Here is a 17,441-nt window from a genome sequence, read left to right on the forward strand (position 1 = left end):
GGTATACTATCTGTTGTAACCATTGTAAAGTCTTTTGAGCACCAAAGTGAGCCCCCTTTCCATGGGCTTCCCGGGCCAGTTGGTTGAGATGGGCTCCGGGCACGATCACCTGCCACATGGTAGCTGACGTGGTTCGTGACATGGCCTTTCGATATAAAAGTCCCTTTTTGATGACTAGTTTTTCCCACTGGCACAGCATCAGCAACATATCCTGGGTCAAAGTCTGTCTCTGCGAGCCTGTGGGCAATTTACCGGTGGCTACCCATCAGCGCAGGAGTCCAATTTCTGCATCTTCTTGTTGCTGCTGGATCCAGATGTCGCGGGGTTGTCCCAGCATCCCTCCTAAGAGTCCCGGATGAGGCACTTCTTGCGTGTTGGCTGTAAGCGCGGCAGTGGTGAGGGCGAATGGCGTCTCATCTGCTTCTAATTCATCGTCTCGGTTTCTCCCTGGGGTGGTGTGTTGGATTCTGGAGAGCGCGTCGGCGTGCACGTTTTCAGCTCCCCGTTTGTAGATGATCTTATAATTGAATTTGGCCATCCGAGCCACCCACCGCTGCTCGAGGGCCCCCAGTTTGGCATTCCAAGTGGGCTAACGGGTTGTTATCGGTCCGCACTACTACTTTGGAGCCCGTCATTGCCCACACTACAGCGAGGAGTTCCAGCTTAAAGGAGCTGTAATTGTTGGGGTTGCGTTCTGAGTCGTGCAGCGACCGGCTACCATAGGCGATCACTTTCTCCCGGCCATCCTGCACCTGTGACAACACAGCTCCTGGTCCCTGGAGGCTCCCGTCGGTATGCAGGATAAACGGTTGTGAAAAATCCGCATATGCCAGTACTGGGGCGTCCGAGAGAGCAGCTTTGAGGTCTTCAAACGTATCCTCTTGCGGTTGCTGCCACTGGATCTTCCATCCATTCGCCCCGGCAGGAGCCCCCTTCAGCAGGTCCTGCAGGGCTCAGGCTCGGCGTGCAAAATTCTTCATGAACCGACGGTAGTAGCCGGCCAATCCCAAGAAGGTCCGCACGTCCTTCACCGTCTCGGGGGTAGGCCACCCCTGGATGGCAGCTACCTTTTCCAGGGATGGTCGAATGCCCTCTGCCGAGACGGTATGCCCCAGGTACTCGATCTGAGTGCAGAACAGGTGGCATTTCTGGGGCTTTACCTTTAACCTGTACTTCTGCAGCCGGCCGAGCACCTGCCGCAACCACCTCAGGTGGTCCTCAAACGTGGCGGAATAGATAATGATATCGTCCAGGTGTATCAACGTGGCTTCAAAGTTGAGGTTCCCTAGACACCGCTCCATCAACCACTGAAAAGTTCCGGGGGCGTTGGCCAGCCCAAACGGCATCCGATTGAACTCGAACAGTCCCATGGGAAGGATGAATGCCGTCTTGGCTCTGTCTTCCTCCGACATCAGCACTTGCCAGTACCCGCTGGCCAGGTCAAGGGTCGAAAAGTACTTTGCATTCCCCAGGGCGGACAGAGACTCTTCTATGCGGGGCAGTGGATAGGAATCCTTGATAGTGCAGGCGTTCAACTTCCAGTAATCCACGCAAAAACACAGAGTGCCATCTTTCTTCTGAACCAGGACCCCCTTTCCGGAGCATTTGGGCTAGTAGAGTTTTCACTTCCTGATATAGCTGCGGTGGTATTTGCCGATACTGCGCCCGGATGGGGGCGGCTCCTGCCGTGGGGATCCCATGCGTGATGGCCGTGGTACATCCAAAGTCGTCCTCGTGGCTGGCGAAGACACTGTAATACTGCCCAAGGAGTGTCTCTACATGGAGAAGCTGGGCTGGTGCTAGGCCGGAAAGTTCAGCCCGCATTCTCTCCAGAATAACTCGACCTTTTTCTTGGGCCGCGAATGCGGCAGCCTGATGGGTTCGTACCGTTACTGCCCAGGGATCTTCGGGTTGCACCCGCAACTGGACTGCGGGGTCCAGCAGCAGCTCCTCCAGTGGCCTTACTAGTTTAGCCATTTCGGCCCAGGGCTTCAGGGTGATATCCTGATCTTCCAGGTTGACACAATGTACCAAGACGGTCACCTCCCGCACTGTGGCCAGGGAGCGGGCCACCAGGATGCCAAGGTGCAGGCACTCTGAATAACATGGTTCCACCTGCACCTCCACGCCCTCCAGTGATATCGGGGCGCGGATCGGCAGAGCCACCACCGTCTGCCTCGGAGGAAGCACGAGCTGGGGGGCCGCTGGCGCGATGACCTTGCCCAGCGCCTCACCCTCCTGACACTCCAGGAGCACTCGCGCCTCCCACACCAACCGCTGGAAGACCTGCCTCTGGCCGTGCGAGAACCCCACTGACTCAAGGTCTCCTGCGTGAAATCGTTGAGGAGTAGATGGCCGAACTCCCGCAGTACATTCATGCCCAAGATAATCGGATGACGGTCGTTAGGCTCTCCTTGAGTAAGGACCACTCTCCGGCGACCGAGGGATTTTCCACACAATGTCATCTGAAGCCACACCACCCAGGCGACAGGTACCGGCAGTTGGTTTGCGGCCACTAGTCATATCATGGGCCTCCACTGAGGCCTTGCCGCTTCCAGGAAATGCTGCCGGAAGTACGTTGCTGACATGGTCGTCACCTGCGACCCTGTATCCACTAGGCAGCGCACAGCACGACCCTCAATTTTGGCCCATACTATTGGGCACTTTGCAACCAGTTCTTCGGGACTTCCACCACCCCTTGTTGTGGCTTCCGGCTCCGAGCGGCGTCCCCCATGCCCGGAGCCCTCTAGTTTAATGTCCGCCGGGGTGGGTATCTCCCATGCCGCGGACACTCCCATGTGAAGTGGCCCAGTTCTCCACACTCATAATACCGGGGCGGTGAGGCTCGGCCACCCCGGGTATTGTGAGGCCCCCAATGCCCGGAATTGTAGCCAGGTCGGCCGGGCACGGGCTCCGTTCTTTTCTTCACTTCGGCCGGCCAGCTCACCCCGGATACTCTTCAGTTCTTGTCTCATTTCCTCAATCCATTGAGGTTCTTCAACAATGCTTACGGAGGACTCCATGCTCCCGGCCTTCCCCACAGGAGCCATCATCCCCTGCTCTTGCTCTCGCACCCGGGCCTGACTCCCCACTTCAGAAAAGGCTAACAGTGGGTTCACTTGAACCTGTTCCCGCAATGCCTGCTTGATTATTGGGTCCCGGAGCCCAGTCACTAGCAGGTCACGCAGGGTAATGTCGATGGGCCCTACCCCTATTCCGTCCTTCCTTTCTATGGCGGTGTGTAGCTCCTGGAGGGCGTTCATATACTGGGTGATGGTCTCCCCCTGCATCCGACTGAACAACCGGGTTCTCAACTCTCCCATGTCTGTTGGATCCCCATGGGTCTCTTCCAGGATGTGTAGGACCCTGGTGAAGGTGTTACGATGCCCCGGGGGTCTCAACATTACCGACTTCACTGCAGGATGCAGTGATGAGTTACGAGACAGCCTGGTGCTTTGTAAAATAACTTTTATAAGACTGAGGGAACTTTCCTCAGTCTTGGCTTGAACACAAAAAGGGGTAACACGTGTTGCCCTCGCAGGGGCTCTAGACAAGCAAACATCGATGAGTAGAAGACGACTACTTCCGGCAATAGCCGGTCACTATAGGGCCGCGGTTTTGCCGACTACGGGTCCTTAATGGAAAAGTCAACTTAGCTGCAGTCCAGACGTCCCTCGCCGTTCGGGTTGGTGGTCTTTCGGTGTAGTAGTTGCTGGGCCCAGTTGCTGAGGCGTTGATGGAGTCTTCAGGGCCCGGCGAAGTCCTTGGACGGGTGAGCCGCAAGCCCCGGACTGGGGCCAGTGGCAGCGATGTGCGGTGGCGGATGATAGGCCACCTGCGCAGCTAACGGCTGCGATGGGGAGTCCGCGGTCAGCAGAGCGGGACGGTGGTGGCCGCCAACGGCACGGTACTTGCCGCAGCCATGGGCGAGAACGGGGCGGCTGCGGGTTGCGGGGAACCGGCCGCAGCCGTGGGCTGAGGAGGGGCGGCAGCTGCCGCAGGTGACCGCGGGTAGGCCGCAGCTGCAGGCTGAGACGCGGCAGCGGCCGCGGGTTGAACTGGGGCCGCAGTGGCCATGGACTGGAGCAGGGCAGCAGGTCTCGGACGATCGCCTTGGCACCGTCCCTCTGGAGTCCTCAGTGAGCGTCATCTCTCACACTGGTAAGTCGCTCTAGCTTCCCGTCGCTCCCACGCTCTCTGGCAGTCTCTGTCCCGGTCTGCTGACTCATCGTCTGGGGAATTCCCCGCCTCCTTTATACTGGTCCCTCCCCCAGCCCATCTGTCTGTTTGGACGGTCCATCCCTGAATTCTGTCCCCCGGGAACAGTTTCCCCCGGAACCCGGATGACGGCTCCTTTGGTTCCATCCCGGACACTCGAGGGGGGCCGTTCCTCCTACACCACCAATCGGGGAGGAATATTTATGGTCCTTATTGGTACTCAATGGTCCCGATCCCAACTGTCCCCTGCCTAATTTCCATGAGTGACACCTATTGAGGTTATACTAAATAGTTTGATGTCTATGACAAGGTGACCAAACGTCACACCAAGGACGTCTATAGAACCATCCTTGTCCAGACACGCAATATCAAATACCATCTATAGTGTTAGGAACGGCGGCACGCACTAAATGAAATAAATAATAAAGTGCGTTCGCCGCTCGGGGTCCACCGTGCAGAAGGTGATATAACTGCTGCTAAGTAGTGACAGACGAGCAATATGGCAGAAATGCGCAGGCGGTTGTAAGTCACCCAGGTGCGCTAAGCAATCTCTGTTTGCTCACAGAGATGCCAGCAGAGGTAAGCACAAAAGATTGAGCCTGTTAGTGTCACAGGTCTCAGGTAAATGCACACACGGTATCTGGTCACAGGAGCGAGACCCAAAGCAGAGGAACTGCGTCCGTCTAGACCTAGCATGCGTGCGGCATTGCTACTGCGGACGCCAAAGAGGGCTGCAACTGCAGCGCGGCGTAGGACACTGCCGCTAGTCGACAAAGCAAGGAGAAGGCGCAATGTTGGACACTAGCACTGTGGATGATGTAGTAGTGGCTTGAGGCTTGCCACACGCTGGCGCTGACTCTAAGCTAAGTCCCTGTACACATTCGTAATATCAGAGGGAGGGGATCTTAATGAGTCAGTCACCAGAATCATACATCCATCATCATTCACACAGTAGCAACTAGAGACTATACTAGCACATGGCGGAACGGCCATGCGCGCCTTTTATAGCCGGGACCTTCCGGAAGCTTCCAGATCTCCGAGATGGACCAATGAGATCTGGAGCAGGACTTGGGCACATGACTCCCGATCTCCAATGGGAGATCGTCTCGTGAGCATGCCAAGTAGGCGGACAGAGAGACTTAGTCTCTGGAGAGATTTGCTGCAGAGCAATCTCCTCTGTGGTAGATAAACAGTAGGAGACTGCAGAATGTGAGGCTCTGGATTCCTGTAGAGCAGATGCAGAAACCCGGCGCCTAACATTACCCCCCCTCCTAGGGCCCCCTCCCCCTGAGCCCTCCAATCCACCACCTTGTGCCCATCAGAGGCATAGGCCTCAGACTCGTCCGAAGGCAAGTCTGATGTGCCGGCACATGACACAGATAACTGGGACACGTGGAAGGCATCAGAGGCGGCAAAATCACCAGGTTTAAGAAGGGACACGTGGGAGACAACGGGAGCGGCAAAACCGCCAGGAGCAGAAATTGAAGTGGAACGCCACAGTGTGTCGGCGGGCGTCTTCACTCTCTGTTTAAGGAGGCTATTCCAAGCACAAGAGGTGCATGCCCAAATATATTTTTTATTGTCCCGAGCCCTGTGCGGCCACCAATAAGACCCTGCCAGGAGTTTTGTGGTCTGCATGTAGCCACAGTGACCACCCTCCCTGGACGCATGTGCCCACGCGAGAACCTTCAGCCGAAGGCGAAGGGGACAAAGGTCTTGCCCGGCGGCACAGAATTTGGCCATTGCGGGGCCCCGTTATCCTGGGGAACAGAGTGCTGACAGTGGTAACCATAAGTGGAGCTTAGGGCCAGAACCGCCTCGAGACTGGCGCGAGACACCTCCATGGGCTCTGGGAGTGAACACTCTGGCTCAGGTGATTCCAGAGGTTCAAAGAGGTTGGGAGCCGGAGTAACCTTCCATCTGGATCGAGCACGCTCCAGCCTGCGCTCCGAAAAACGGAGATCAATGCGGGTGGAAATGGCAATCAGCTCCTCCAGACTTGCAGGAACTTCTCTGGTAGATAGAGCATCCTTAACATGCTCCGTTAAACCTCTCCAAAACACAGGGATGAGGGCTTTATCAGACCACTCCAGCTCGGAAGCCAGTGTCCGAAAACGAACGGCATAGTGGCTGACCGAGAGAGATCCCTGAGTTAATGCAAAGAGCTGAAGAGAGGTGTCGTGCGTGACTCGTGGTCCCAGGAAGACCTGCTTGATAGATGTTAAGAACTGAGCAGCTGTCCGAACCTCTGGGTCACCACGCTCCCACAGTGGCGTGGCCCACTCCAACGCCCTGCCCTACAGAAGGGAAACAATAAACCCCACCTTTGTCCGTTCCGTAGGGAATCGCGCAGCCAGTAACTCCAGCTGGATAGAGCACTGGCTCACGAAACCCCTGCAGGAGGCACCATCCCCAGAAAATTTATCGGGTAACGGGAGGCGGGAAACTGTCGGCGCAGGGGAGGACATGGACATACATGAAACCGCCTCTGCGATTACCTGTACAGCAGCTTCAGTAGACTTCGCAGCTGAGATAGCACTCTCAAGAGTAGCCAACCGGCCCTCTAGCTAGCGAATGTACTGTAGGTGTTGCTGCTGATCTGCCATTACTAGCCAGACCCTGGCACTAGTATAATGATAGGAACGGCAGAACGCACTAAATAAAATAAAAAAGTGCGTTCACCACTTGGGGTCCACCGTGCAGAAGGTGATATAACTGCTGCTAAGTATTGACAGACGAGCAATATGGCGGAAATGCGCACACGGGTTGTAAGTCACCCAGGTGTGCTAAGCAATCTCTGTTTGCTCACAGAGATGCCAGCAGAGGTAAACACAAAAGGCTGAGCCTGTTAGTGTCACAGGTCTCAGGTAACTGCACACATGGTATCTGATCACAGGAGAGACCCAAAGAAGAGGACCTGCGTCCGTCTAGACCTACCGTGCATGCGGCGTCTCTACTGCGGACGCCAAAGAGGGCTGCGTAGGACACTGCCGCTAGTCGACAAAGCAAGGAGAAGGCGCAATGTCGAACACTAGCACTGTGGATGATGTAGTAGTGGCTTGAGGCTTGCCACACGCTGGCGCTGACTCTAAGCTAAGTCCCTGTACACATTCGTAATATCAGAGGGAGGGGATCTTAATGAATCAGTCATCAGAATCACACATCCATCATCATTCACACAGTAGCAACTAGAGAATATACTAGCGCATGGCGGAACGGCCATGCGCGCCTTTTATAGCCGGGACCTTCCAGAAGCTTCCAGATCTCCGAGATGGACCAATGAGATCTGGAGCAGGACTTGGGCACATGACTCCCGATCTCAAATGGGAGATCGTCTCGTGAGCATGCCCAGTAGGAGGACAGAGAGACTTAGTCTCTGGAGAGATTTGCTGCAGAGCAATCTCCTCTGCGGTAGATAAACAGTAGGAGACTGCAGAATGTGAGGCTCTGGATTCCTGCAGAGCAGATGCAGAAACCCGACGCCTAACATATAGTTGTGTCTCCCACCAAGACTGGTGGAATAATGATGGTTCATAAAGAGTTATGAGGTTAAAGTCAATTGTTTTAGGAGTGGTAACCAAACGCCCGCCTGAAGGCGTTAACCACAGCCACTCTTTTATGGACAACAACCGCTCCCACAGGTCTATGTGCTCTGCCGGTTGGGGTGATTTTGAGTATATCTTTTTTGCACTAGCGTGCAACTAAATGAGTTGTTCTCTCAAAACAGTCCGTATCTTAATCGTGACATAGACATCAATTTTTTTCTCTATTTTGGGTATCAGGATAAGCAGGGACATGATACTTGAGTCCTCTTATCCTTTAATCAGATCAACAACATAAAATATTCACCAATCGACATGGTTCCTAGCCTGCATCTGGCATAAACCAAGCCCTATAAGGTTTTTTCATTTTTCATTTTACTTTTTGGTGGGCCTTACTGACTTTTAAAAAAAAAAAAAGGTTTGATAAAAGTTAAGTATTGTGTAGTCATCAGTTTAGGATCTCTTTTCTACATCCAAGAATATGTTTATTAGGTTCAGGATTCATTATTTAATTGTTGTACCATTTTAGCAATACATTGTCTGAAAGATGAGGTGCGTACTGCTGGGACCTGCATCTGTCTTGAGAGTGATCGGCAAATTTCGAACTTCCAATACAAGTAGGTAAAGAGAGACAAACATGGAGGGCCATGTCTCCATTCCCTGCGTTGCGATATGATGCCCTATTTTTAAGATGTAGGTGGGTTCCTGAAATCCCGTACCAATGCCATATTTAATTAAAATGGGATCGCCCCTTTTATTGTCATCGCCTATGATTGTAACTCAAAGGCTGCCGGACAGAGCGAGCCCCTTAATTTGTCTGCACATCCGTACCAATCTCATTGAATTAGTAGTGAAATAAACACTGATGTGATCATGCGCTACATAAAAGACTATCCCAATGTTTTGTGGCATGCCATGCATTGCAGTTGGGGCTTAAAATTAAAAACCTGGTAGAATGGCCCTGTGTATATAAATGATGATAATGCTTATTTTGTTTTTGCATTTTTCTAATTTGTGATTTGGGGACCCAAGAAGAAAAAAAAACTTTGCAACAATTTTTTTAATGTATAATCAATTAAAAAAATATAAAAAAATTTATTTTACAAATTAACACACGTAACATTTTTCAGCACATCAAAATTCCAGATTTTCTCATGCCTTAAAGGGATTGTAACAAGTATATAAGTTATCACCATCAATAGGTGATAGGGATAGCAGATAAAGTATATACTTTTAAATTAATTTGCCCAAATGCTTTTTTTCTTTCTTGCACGCACACAAGTTAATAAATTAGATCATACTTCTGTTTTGAGAAATTGGGTTTACTTTAGAGCTTCTGCACTTTTGTAACTAGAGCAAAAATCCACCGTCTGGAAATACAGGTCTTTCTTCTGGGGTCTAAATTAAATGAATGTGTTTTGTGAGCTTAAGGGAAAAAGGGGCTGATGCAGCAAGTAACAAATGACCTGAAACTGCAACACAGCAAAATGGCAGAAACTTCACAATTTATTGAGCAAGAAGGTCTCTATATCATTTTATATTATATGACAGATGACCATGGACAGCAAAAAAAAAAATACCACTGTGCTATCATGTACATAGCAGCGGTGATGTACATAGAAAACAGGGGGGCTCATAAAGAAGAGCAAGGATTCAACAGAGTCCCCCTTTATGTTGTCTGAGTTTTGCCATCCAGAATAGAAGGTCCTTATATCTCATTCCCCTCCACACCTGTGGGACAGGTCATACACAAAGTATGAAAAAGAATAAAATCAACCAAAATTGAGCACTCTCTTAAAGGTTCCCAGACTGCCACATGTTCAGTACCCGGCGGACGCGAACGATAGTATAGTGGGACATGGGCATGACGCTGGAAGGGAGTCAGTGACCAGGGGAAAGGAGGGGGAGGGGGGGTGCAGGGGGGATAGGAAGAAGGGCATTGGATAATAGACAAGGAGGAAATGACACAGGGCAAGGGGAGGAGGCATTGTAGGAAGGGGTTAAAAGGACGGGACAGGCGGAGGGGGGTTCTCTTTCTCCACAGACATGCAGGGAAGAAGACCCGCCCACGAAGTGGTAGTTTGGCATGGTACCTTCTAGGCCTAGGGGAAGGGCAATCCGCGAGCCATGGTTCCCTGGAGGTTTCCCCCACAGGGGGTTTTTCCTCTCCTGACTGGCGGCGGATGGCTCTTTGTGAGTCGAAGGGTCATGTAACACTGAGTTATCAGTATCTGTAGCATTGGTGGGTCCTAGAAGTTGGTAAAAATTTGGGGGTGGGGATCCAATAAAAGGCACGAATCCCCTTCATTGGATGGTTATGTGATGGTGGTCTGGTGATAGGTGGGTGACACCCGGCGATGGAATGTCGGGGTCACATTAACGTGGAAATGGGTGACACCCGGTGGTGGAATGTCGGGGTCACATGGTTGTGATCTTGGGTGATACCTTAACAGTGGAGGCAACCTCTTCCGTTGGACTCACGATGCTCCTGAGCTAAAAGAAAACACGGCCAGGAGTAAAGCGGGGGGGAGGGGCAATGCCTGGGGGAAATCACCAGACCTTACAACTTCAGAATTTCGAGGACCCCACCAAGTGTCTTTTAATTGAAAATATATTAATAAATTGGCTGCTGCTGTGGCCTTTAACATCCAAGAGAAGTGTGGTCTGTCGTTTGTTACTGGGGGGTGGTATGGTAGTAGGTCATGGGTAATCGACCTTTCCAGGGTCATGCCTTTATAGTACATATAGTCAGTGATGTAATTAGAGTCCGGTGAGCCTGGTGCAAAATTTGGACCTGAGGAACCCCTTGCATGTTTGTCAAATGTATTAGCCTATGTAGCGTTCCAGATCCTGGGAAGACTTACGTGTTTGCCATCTCATGTAATGATGTCACCCATTCTGTACTAATGTCTCCCATCCTGATTCCTTATCTGGAATAAGTCCTCCATCCTGACCCCTTCCAGGTATAATGTCCTCCATCCTTGGCCTTTTACTGGCATAATGTCCCCCATCCTGGTCCCTTCCAGGTATTCCAGGTATAATGTGCTTCATCCTGGACCTTTTCCTGGTATAATGTCTCCCATCCTGGCCCCTTACAGGTGTAATGTCGTGTTCAGAATCGCCTGATCTATCAATAGAAAAAGGATTAACCTGATTGCTAAACGGCGTAGTAAGAAAAAAAGTCAAAATGCCGGAATTATGTTTTTTTGGTCGCCACAACATTACATTAAAATGTAATAACGGGTGATGAAAACATTGTATCTGCACCAAAAATGGTATAATTAAAAACATAAGCTTGGCACGCAAAAAATAAGCCCTCACCCAACCCGAGATCTCAAAAAATGGAGATGCTATGTTTATCGGAAAATGGCGCAATTTTTTTTAAAACAAATTTTGAAATTTTTTTTCACCACATAAATAAAAAAGAACCTAGACATGTTTGGTGTCTATGAACTCGTATTGAACTGGAGAATCATAATGGCAGGTCAGTTTTAGAGTTTAGTGAACATGGTAAGAAAAGGAAAAATAACAACTGCACCGCACTTGGAATTTTTTCCCGTTTTCTAGTACACGTTATGTTAAAACCAATGGTGTCGTTAAAAAGTACAACTCGTCCCGCAAAAAATAGTAGTATAGTTGTCTATGATTCACAAAGGATAATTTATTATTAGAATAGTATCATAGAATAGTAATAAGATAATAATTCCTAAGAAATACATGCAAGTCCTATGTTGGTATGAGGAAAGGTAAATAAAGGAAAAAAGACAAATAGTACCTAGAACAGGTATTTTACTTTTATTTCTTATTTTTTATCTTTATTTTTTAAATTTCTATTTCAGATTTTTTCCCTTTTTAATTTTTTATCTTTTTTCCTTTGTTTACCCTACCTCATACCAACATTGGACTAACAGCTACTTGTTGGGAATGATTATCTTATTACTATTCTATGCCAGTGAATGCCGTTTTCTGATTTTTGATGCTGCTGTGGACCTCATGTTTACGTTATAAATGATCTTTTCTAAATTTAAATATTGCAACCATGTGTTATATGCCTCTCACTTGGAATCATCCTATCTACAGTACATTTATGCATGTATATTAGATAGCAGCCCTTTTTGGTTTTTCGGATTCTATGATATGCAAACTGATTGCTGTGGTCTTATTGTTCATTCATATATAATTGATTATGTTAATGATCATCATATTACTATTTTTTATTTATCACTTGTGCGGATATTCCTTGAAAAAAGCCTCACACAGCCGAAACATTGGAACAATATTATCTGCTTTTCTTGCGTCGTGTGATTATTATCCTTTCTGAATCATATTCTTTGAGTGCTGAAGTTTCTCTACTAATTTATGACTACGTCAAAAATGACAGTTGAGCACCCCATTTTCCACTTATATAGTTCTCTAACCAGATGATTTATGACAGTATTGGATAAATGATTTAAGTGTTTTTTTTTCTCTTTATGTTTTTTCTTTCAACTCTTTTTAACAGATTAAGAAAAGTATAGAAAATAAGTCTCCAATTTTCCAATGCACATGTCACAGAATCGCCTAGTGCTCAGTAAACCTTGGCTAATGGTGTTCTCTTTTTTTCCTATTCTAACCTTTAAAGGGAATCTGTCACCCCATTTTTCGACTATGAGCTGTCGGCACCGACATCAGGGGCTGATCTACAGAATTCTGTAATGCTGTAGATAAGCCCCCGATGCAACCTGAAAGAGAAGAAAAAGGAGTTATATTATACTCACCCAGGACCGGTCCGGTTTTGATCCGATGGCTTTCGCAGTCCGGTCCGGCGTCTCCCATCTTCTAACGGTGACGTCCTCTTCTTTGCTGCCTGTCGTGGCTCTGGCGCAGGCGCACTGCTCTGCTCTGATGAGGGCAGAGCAGATTCCTGCATTGCGCAGACGCCGGGAGAGGTCCGGCGCCTGCGCACTGCAGTATTCTGCTCTGCCCTCAACAGGGCAGAGCAGTACGCCTGCACCGGAGCAACTACAGGCAGCAAAGAAGAGAACGTCACCTTTAGAAGATGGAAGGTGCCGGACCGGACTGCGACATCCATCGGACCAAAACCGGACCCGGCCCGGCCCTGGGTGAGTATAATATAACTCCTTTTTCTTCTCTTTCAGGTTACATCGGGGTTTATCTACAGCATTACAGAATTCTGTAGATCAGCCCCTGATGTCGGTGCCGACAGCTCATAGTCGAAAAATGGGGTGACAGATTCCCTTTAAAATGTTCATATCATCTACAAACTACTAAGCAACTACTTATCTGTATGTAGAAACTTAGCCAATGCATTAATCGTAACACAAACCATAACTTTGTAAGAAATATCAAATTATCTAAAATTGCGCGGCTCTGCAATGAGATTAACCCCCAGTGAACAAACAAGTGCCATTCTTATGCATTGTCTACAAAAGGGCTGTTCCAGCTGTAGTTCCTCTTCACAGCCTGTAGAGGTCAGTTTTACTCTTTTCTTTCAATTAGTCGCCTCCCCAGTCAATAATTATAATAAAATTCTGAAGAGAATGAACACAATAACATGACTCCAGCTAATTATGGTGCACAGAAATGCTTCATTAAGGAACACACCTGATGTAGAGACGCATGTAGGTCAGGCAGTGCTCCCTGGGAAAAGGGTATGCAAATTAATTCTCCAGGAGAAAGAAGGACTGCTCTTTAGTGCCACCTATTGGAGGTAGCTATTTGGGATGAACGAATCTTCTGAAATTCATTTTTGGCAGATTTAATTCAGTACAAATAAAATTCAGTCCAAATCAAATCTTCCAAGAAAAAAAAACACGATCTGTGTTCAGCCCACACCCCAGGCCATAATAAATGGAGGTCTGTGAAGGAGTGAAAAATAATAAAACTTTAAGCTCGACTATCCTGACACCGGAGCATCCTGCTCACTTCAGATCAATCTTCAGTCTTTGCTTCAGTCTTTGGGGTCACGTCAATGACTAGTCAGCGCCGGAAGATCTGGACCAAAGACCTATTCAAAGTGAGCGCACTACCAGGCAGGTAGCTGAGGAAGCAGGACAGGTGAGGGAGGGTCTAGGACGGGTGAGAATTGTATTTAATATTTTTATCTCCTTTCCATAAGTCAAAAGAATCTGGCTTGTCAAATTCTGAAAATTTGTAATGAATTTGATTATCTGCCAATCAATTGGTTCATCTCTAGTAACTACCTTATCAATGAGAGTCTGATTCTTTAACAAGTATTGCACCATGACCAAAGGATAAAAGCTTAACCAAAATCACCCGCCCCCCCAAAAAAAAAAAAATCACCTATCTGTAGAACCTCCGGTACTTCAAAACTAAATCCCAGCATGCTAGTAACAGAGCCATAGCTAGGTGTTTCTGCTCTTTGGACAAAGGTTAGTTTGCGTGCCAAGCTGTGGATCTAAATATCCTGGTCAAGGCAAGGAGGCTTGTTGGTGCCCTCATTGCACGCAGTACCTGAAGCACATGCCCTGTATGCCCCCCAAGATCCAGCAGTGAAGAGGCCGTTGGTTTATGGTTTGGTGGTATCATTTGGTCACTTTGTGAAAGTATAATAATATCAAACAGCAAAACTCTTTCGAGCTGCAGTCTTCAGTATATCAGTGTTCCAAGAGGACATATCACCAAGACAGAAGTGACAAGTTGTTGCTCCTATTTTTTTCTCGCAGCTACCTTGAGTATTAATTTTTTTTTAAACCCGCTATCCGGTTCCTGAGATATGGACCTTTTAGTTAAGTGCTAATTTTTATGGTCTTTAATAAGAGGGGGTTACTCACAGGATGCTTATGCAGAGCAGCCTAAAGACATAACCCCCCGAGAATCTTGTGGGCCATACCCTGTTGGTAAAAACCCTAAAATTATCACTAAATGAAACTCCCATATCTCTGGAACCATATGGCGGATTTTTTTTTTTTATTAAATACTCAAGAAGGCACCTGGAATAAAATAAAAGCAGAAACTCGCAACTTTTGACCTGTCGACAGGTCCTCTTTAAACTGATGAGACCAATGACAGAGAAATAGGTAATCAACCAGCACTCAAGCGCTGCTGCACTCAAAGCCTATTTAAATACTATTGGAATATTGGTCACTTTTTTTACATCATTTCACATTATTTTTATTATTTGACAGTTTTGTTTACACATGGCCATACTTTATATCTAGTTAGTAGGATACATTAAGGGTATATACTGTATTTCTACAGCCTAGATTCTTGTGGTGTACTAATTTTTCAAAAAGGATTATTTACGAGTATACCCCATGTTCTTTAAAGTTTACTGCCCTAATTTTGTGCTTTTCATTAGGGCAGAATACTATCTGATGGTAGATCTAGGAGGATTTTTATATAATTTTTATATAACTTATTCAAGTTGGGGGTACATTGCTGGGGAGCACTGTAGTAAGACATCTGCAGCAGGCCCGGACAGCCCATCTCCCCAAGCGTGCAAATGCCTGCTGGGCTGCAGCACTGAGCTCAAAAGTGGGCTGCCAGCCTTGGTTTTCAGTCATCTTTAAGTATGTGCGTGCACGCAGTTAAGACGCCACCGTGCATATTAAGGGAGGGCCAGAGCCATAGTAATGGCTGAGCACGCCAGTGTATCTGTGCCCTGGCCTCCTCTCACATGAAAACAGCAATCATTAACCAGCATACCTGTGTCTTCTCTCACTGCGTCATCAGGGATAGCACTGTGGTGCTGAAGCCTTTCTGCAATTGGTTTTGCAAGAATTGAGACACAATCCGGTTCAAATGCAACCTGTGAAACTTTACTTGAATGCCTTGGCAGCACATTCTTGTCAGTAATAACATCATCAGCAAGTTCCATGCAGTTCTCATTCCGCTATTTCCCTGTACTCAGTTCCACGTCCTCCAGTACACTAAGAGGTAATAGCGCCTTAGGCGGTATCACAGCATTCTCCCTGTTCAGACTCACTGTGCTTGGGGATTCTCTGGTCCGTTTCGCCCTGGTCCTGAGAGCATCAACCCATGCAATGATCTGCCACATGTTGAACAATCTGTGCCCTGTACTCTTCCGGACCGCTTTCTTTCTCCAGCTATGAACTGTTGCAATCCTGTTGCTTGACACCATACTTCTGTCCTATAGACTCCGAATGGCTAAGTTTCTCTTCTTCTAACATTACATGACTGCTGTGGTGTCCAGTGCCTAGAGCCCATGTGGACTATTCGGACGCCTTGAGCCTTCTAACTACCTAAGGGAATGTTCCTACCTTACCACACAGCAGCCCCTCCTATGGTTAACTCTTTCCTACACGATACACTAGCTGAAAATTCTGTACACTGTAATGCCCCCATCTAGTGGCCAGTCCAATAACTGCACTTACCCTATACACTATATGTTAGGCGCCGGGTTCCTGTTGCTGCACAGCGGGAATCGCGAGCCCTGCTCCCGGCGGTCTCCCATTCCTCCCCAGCCGCAGAGGAGGTTGCTCAGCAAACTCGTTGGTCCCGGCACTCTGCCCAGTCCTCATGTCGGGCCACTGAGCATGCCCGTGGAGCGGTCACGTGCTCAGGTCCTGCTCCTGTTCGGATTGGCCCATCCGTGAAGCCAGGAAGGTCCCGGACGCTCGCGGCTATAAAAGATTCGCATGGCCGCCCGGCCATGCGCTAGGATACTCTGTATTTTCAGACCATGAGGAGTGAGTGATGTATGCACGTATGAATGTCTCTGGTGACTGACTCATTATGAAACCCCTACCCTTGGTATGCATGTGTTGTGCAGCCTAGCCTGCTAGCGCCCAGGCTTAGGTGTAGGTAGGGCAGAGACGGAGTCAGGCATTAGTCTCCATCAGTGGCTCAGCACGCCACAGTGCACGTGCTCCACACTCCGTAGCCAGCGTCTATAGCGGCATTCGCGGCAGCGACGCCGTGCGCTCAGAGGGCCTAGAGGAACTCTAACCCCATGTCCTTGGGGTAGAGTTCTGTTGCCGCTTTCTGTGTGCTTTTTGGCCGGGCTCTGTGAGCTAAACAGGCTCCGGTATTTGCATTCAGTGGCTGTGCGGTTCTGTGAGTCAACAGAGTTCGCTCCTGTTCACACTGGGTGATGTAACCCACGTGTGACTGTTTTCACGCCGCTCTATTCTTCCACCATTACCTAGCAGCAGTGTACTACCTCTGCACGGTGGACCCTGGGCTGCGAACGCACCTACTATTATTTATAATTTGGTGCGTTCCGCCAGCTCTAACATTATCCTAGCGCCAGGGTCTGGCTAGTAATGGCGGACGAACGACTGCACAGGTACATTCAGCACCTGGAGGTTAGGTTGGCAGCGCTAGAGCGTTCCACCTCAGCTGCGGATGTTACTTCGGTCGCTGTTCAGGCAGATACAGAGGCTGTCGCCCGTGTTTCCACGGCCAGCCCTACCCCGACCTTGTCTCGCCTCCCGCTGCCCGAGAAGTTCTCGGGTGATAGTGCATCATGCAGGGGTTTCGTGAATCAGTGCTCCATTCACCTGGAGTTGCTGGTCACACAATTTCCCTCTGAGCGGGCCAAGGTGGAATTTATCATCTCCCTCCTGTCGGGCAGGGCCTTGGAGTGGGCCACCCCGCTGTGGGAGCGTGGGGATCCCCTGGTACAGAGTGCCACCCATTTTCTGCTCACTCTGAAGCAGGTGTTCCTGGGACCTCGGGTCAAGCACGACACCGCAC

This window comes from Dendrobates tinctorius, unplaced genomic scaffold (genome assembly GCF_039654945.1).
Source record: "Dendrobates tinctorius isolate UK_male_01 unplaced genomic scaffold, ASM3965494v1 ptg000039l, whole genome shotgun sequence".
Lineage (NCBI taxonomy): Eukaryota > Metazoa > Chordata > Amphibia > Anura > Dendrobatidae > Dendrobates > Dendrobates tinctorius.